Genomic DNA, 6,005 nt, shown 5'->3' on the forward strand with positions numbered 1-6,005 from the left:
GCGGACCCAAGCCTCTCAGATACAGGGGTCGTGGTGTCCGGAGAGGTGGCGGGGGTGACCACGGAGCATGCATACATATTCTGCGTTTGATGCGTGGTGCATCTGCGTTTGCATACATGCCTAGTAGATACTAGTTGCGTGTGATTGTCGTTGTTGCGATTGAGATATGGTTGTTGCATTTGGTTGCCATCTGCATACATGCCATTTATTTTACATGTATACGCATCGTACTTATATTGCACAGGTGTCACGGTATATATTGCAGATCCAGTGAGTTTACCGATCTTTGTACCTCGATTTGGTATGTATTTACCATTATGTCGGTAGTGGTTTGTGCGGTTTGTAGGTTAGTCGTGATTATATCCGGTTATTACGTCATGTTCGGATGCGTTGATTATGATAGTATGATCGTGATCTTTATTGAGACTGTATACTTTTGATCTCCATACTTGCTTATTTACCATGCACTATCTTTTCTATTACCCGCCGAGTTCCCTATACTCACCACCGCATGTATACATTTATGTTTTCAGGTAGCAGGTAGATGGTTGTGTGTCGCTTGGAGTATCCTGTCTGCCGGGTCCTACGTCACATGATTGTTTTCTTTTGTATATTCTTTTCTTATTTTTGGCATTGTATTTGTGTATAGCCGTGTGGCTATCTTATGGTTTTGGTGTTGTATTTGTTGTATAAGCCTAGCCGGCTAGCAGTGTGTTGATTGTGTTGTATTGGGCTTTCCGTTTTCGTTTTTCCGCTGTGTTGGTTTTTAGTACAGCCGTGTGGGCTGTTTTATATATAACTGCGTGGTTGTGATTGTTTCATTCCAGCCGTGTGGGCTGTTATTATAACTGCGTGGTTGTGTATATAAATATTCCAGCCGCATGTGGCTGATGTATTTTGCTTGTAGTGATGCTTCAGATTGTCACCGGTACAGGGGAGGTTCTGCCGGATTTTTGTCTGACAGGAACTCCTTTGGGGGCGTGACATGTAGGCTTTCTCTCCTTCTTCCTCAAGCTAGATCCGGCCACCAATTAAAACTCCATAAGCATGAAGAGGTTCGGCCACAAAGAGAAGAAGAAGAGAAGAAGGAAGGGCCGGCCACACCACCAAGGAAAAGAGGGAGAAAAATAGAATAGATTCGTTAGCCTTGAAGCCTCCTCTACCCCCTCTTTTATAATCCTTGATCTTGACAAATAAGGAAATTTTAATAAAAACTTCCTTAATTCTTTTGCCATTGAAAAGGAAAATTTATTTAATTAAAAATAATTTTCTTTCTCAATTTTATTTGGCCGTCTAAAAGCTATAAACAAGGAGAGTTTTAATTAATTAAAACTTCCTAATTTGTCTCCGAAATTTATAAAAATTTCTCAATAATTTTAATCCTTTATGATTGATTTATAAAAGGAAATTTAATAAATTAAAATCTTTCTTTAAACATGTGGATAAAAGAAAGTTATCTCTAAAATTAAAATCTCTTTTAATCTACAATAAGGAAAGATATCAAATCTTTTCTTAATCTTTTGTAGAAACTTATAAAAGAGAATATTTAATTTTAAACTCTCTTTAAATCATGAACATGATTAAAAGGAAAGTTTTCTTAAAATTTAAAATCCTCCTTTAATCAACAAATAAGGAAAGATTTCAAATTTTAAACTCTCTTTAAACACGTAGATGATTTACAAATAAGGAAAGTTTTACAAAATTAAAATCATCCTTTTAAACTACAAATAAGGAAAGAGATTAATCTCTTCTCTTAATCTTTTGTAGAAAGCTATAAAAGGAAAATTTTAATTTTAAACTCTCTTTAAAATCATGATATCCACATAAGAAATAATTTTAATAAAATCCTTTTTAATATTCTAGTGGTAGGCCACCTAAGCTTGGGACCCAAGCTTTGGCCGGTCACCAACTTGACTCATCCACTTGGCCTTGGCCGGCCCTAGCTTCCTTAAGATGGGTAAGAAGGTGGGTAACGGTGGGTATAAATCTCTATATACTAGAGGCTAAGATAGGGACCGAGAGGAGGAATCGGTTTTGGTCTCCCGATGAAATTAAGCATCCGTGTTCGCCCCGAACACACAACTTAATTTCATCAATAATAATTCATTCCACTAAAGAACTATTATTGAACTACCGCACCAATCCTAAATTACATTTGGGCTCCTTCTTATCATGAGTGTGTTAGTCTCCCTGTGTTTAAGATATATAATGCCCACTAATTAAATGAGTTACTGACAACTCACTTAATTAATATCTAGCTCCAAGAGTAGTACCACTCAACTTCATCGTCATGTCGGACTAAGTCTACCTGCAGGATTTACATGACAATCCTTATGAGCTCCTCTTGGGGACATTATCAACCTAGATTACTAGGACACAGTTTCATTCTATAATCAACAACACACCATATAAATAATATCATTTCCCAACTTATCGGGCCTCTTGATTTATCGAACTAAATCGCACCCTTTGATAAATCAAAGAAATGAATATTAAGTATATGTGCTTGTTATTATATTAGGATTAAGAGCACACACTTCCATAATAACTGAGGTCTTTGTTTCTTTATAAAGTCAGTATAAAAGAAACGACCTCTAATGGTCCTACTCAATACACTCTAAGTGTACTAGTGTAATTATATAGTTAAGATAAACTAATACCTAATTACACTACGACCTTCCAATGGTTTGTTCCTTTCCATTATGGTCATGAGCTACTGTTTATAATTTATAAGGTACTGATAACATGATCCTCTGTGTGTGACACCACACACCATGTTATCTACAATATAAATTAATTGAACAACTACATTTATCATAAATGTAGACATTTGACCAATGTGATTCTTATTTCTAGATAAATGTTTATACCAAAAGCTAGGCTTTTAGTATACACTCTAACAATCTCCCACTTATACTAAAAGACTAAGCTGCCGTATCTGCTGCCATACATCTGATTCCCATGCCTTCAAAAAGCTCTAGCCTTAAGGACCTTAGGTTATCATCTGATGTAATCTAGGCGGCAACAACTTCTCCTCGTTATACTGATTCTCGTGTAGTAGTACTTTGCTCTATTGTGTTTACTTGCCTTATAGACTCATGGTTTCTTGAGTTTGTTATTGCACCATTATTATTACAATAAATTGTAATAATCTTTGACAAACTAGAAATCATATCTAAGTCTATCTTGAGGTAATTAAGTCATTCGACTTTTATGGCTACCTCGGAGGCTTGCCGTATACTCAACTTCATGGTGGAGTCCAGAAAACACCTATGCTTATCACTCTTCCATAGTTATGACTTTTCCTCCTAAAGTAAACACAAAACCCCGAGGTCGACTTATTATTGTCCCTATCCGATTGGAAGTCAAAATCCGTGTAACCCACATGGACCAAATTAAGCGCCTTATAAGCTAGCATATAATCTCTAGCGCCTCTAAGGTACTTTAATATATGCTTTCTTGCAGTCCAATGTCCTTGTCTAGGGTTACTTTGATATCTCCTAACTATGCCTTGGCAAAATAGATTTTCGATCTCGTGCATAGCATACATTAGGTTGTCTAACCTACGAAGCATAAAGAACTACCTCATGTCCTCAATCTCCTTGATGTCGTGGAGACATCTCTTTAGATAAAGACACTCCACGCTTAAAAGGTAAGAAACCTTTCAAGAAGTTTTGCATGCTTAAAACAAGCAAGATTTTCCGATGTATGAAGCTTGGGATAAGTAAAATATTTTTTTCTTTTGATCCTTATTACTTTGATCTCAAAATATATACATTCTCCCAAGTCCTTTATATCTAATTATTTGGACAACCATACCCTTACTTGACAACATTTTGATATTGTTTCCAACTACCAAAATGTTATCTACGTATAAAGAAATACCACCACGTTTCCATCACACCTTTTGATACACAAGACTTATCCGTTTACTCAATAAATCTATAGGTCCGGATTACTTTGATAAACCGGATGTTCCAAGACTGAAGCTTTACCTCGATCCATAGGCGATTGAGCTTCTGCAGATGCTCTTAGCGCTGATGAACCCTTCGGTTGCTTTATATGGATGCTTTCATCAAGACTTCTATTAAGGAATGCTGTCTTGACATCCACTTGCCAAATAGATAAAAGAATCCGGATAGACTTAAGCATGACTACCAGTGAAAAAGTTACCTTTTTCATCAAGCCTTGCTTTGAAAGTTACTACCTTCCTTTCTATCTCTCTTTTCCTATTATAGACCTTTTTACACCCAAAGGCTTTTACACCATTTGGTGGTTTTACAAGCTTCCAGATTTTATTAGAATACATATATTCTAATTCTGTTATTCATTACTCTTTGCCAAGATGTTGCATCTTTATCTTGGAGTGTTTCGTCATATGTCCGGAGATCAGGTTCATGTCCTCCAGGGATCGAGTCCAAAAACTCTCCCAAAACATGAATCTTTTTAGGTTGCCTAACAACCCTCTCACTACGACAAGGCACTTTCTGCAATTGTGTATCATTTGTGATACGTGGTGCAGTTTCCTTGTGGTATCTCATCTTGTACAGTTGGTACTAGATTAGACATGCCTTTTATTATTTCCTTAAGAACAAATTTTCTTATGGGCACATGGTTTATTACATAGTCCTTTTCTAAAAATCGGTCATTGATGCTAACAATGACCTTCTGATTTTTAAGACTATAAATCTACTTTCATTTTACTAGGATAACCCACAAACAAGTGAATTCCTATCCAACTTATCATTTTCTCTCTTCTGCATATGTGCTGGACTACCCGAATCCGAATATGCTTCGAAATAGGCTTACGTCTATTCAACAATTCTATATGAGTAGAGAGTTCTGACTTTAGAAGGTACTATATTCACTCCCGTTTCCAGAGTATATCCTTAAAATGATTTTGATAATATTCTTAATAACTCATCAATCTACTTATTTCCATAAGAGTCCTATACCTTCCTTTTCCTACACCATTCTGTTGGAGTGTACCAGGTGCAGTTAGTTTGGATTGAATCCTTACTTCTGATAAATGACTCCTAAATTCTCCCAAGAGGTACTTGCCACTACGATCTTACCGTAGTGTCTTGATACTTTTACTTTGTCGTTTCTCCACATCAGCCTCGTACTCTTTGAACTAATCAAAGCACTTAGACTTGCGGCACATCAAGTAAATATATCCGTATCTCAAATAGTTGTCTATAAAATAGATGAAATATTTGAAACAACCTCTTGCCTGGATGCTCATAGGATCACACAAATCAGAATGAACCAATTCTAATATATCTTTGACTCCATACCCCTTAGACTTAAAAGCTTCTTGGTTATTTTTCCTTCCAAGTAAGACTCGTAGGTTGGAAAGATTTCCACTACTAATGAACCCAAAAGTTCATCAGCTACCAATGAATCCTACACAAGTTAATATAACCTAGCCTTAGAAGCCAAAGATATAATTGGTTCATTTTCGAAGGTTACTTTCTCTTAAAGTTTAGAAGATGTGTTACTAATTTCCATTTGTTGCATCGTGAGAGTTATTGGATTTATAAATTGCCAACCAACGTACCAGAACAGATAACTTCCCTCTTTTTCTTAATAACAACTTTGTTATTAAAAGAGGCAGAATATCAAGTTCTTTGAATAGTTTAGAAACTGAAAACTAGTTCTTTCTAAACTTGGTGCGTAAAGACAATTACTCAAAAATCCATGTTTTATTCTTATCAAAAGATAAACATCTCCCACTGCAACAACTACCATTTTTACAGTAGTGCCCATGTCGATGGTGTTTTAATTTTCATTTAGTTCCCGGGTTTCCTGTAACCCTGCAATGAATTACGGACATGATTAATGGCATCTGTATCTACACTTCAGGTTCTGGTAGATAACACCACTAAACATGTTTCAACTAATGAATTAAATACACCTATATTGTTCTTAGTTCTAAGAAGACAGTTTACCTTAATGTCCAAGTCCTATTTCCAATCATTACAATTGGGATTACTAAGTCTTTC

This window comes from Zingiber officinale, chromosome 2B (genome assembly GCF_018446385.1).
Source record: "Zingiber officinale cultivar Zhangliang chromosome 2B, Zo_v1.1, whole genome shotgun sequence".
Classification (NCBI taxonomy): Eukaryota; Viridiplantae; Streptophyta; class Magnoliopsida; order Zingiberales; family Zingiberaceae; genus Zingiber; species Zingiber officinale.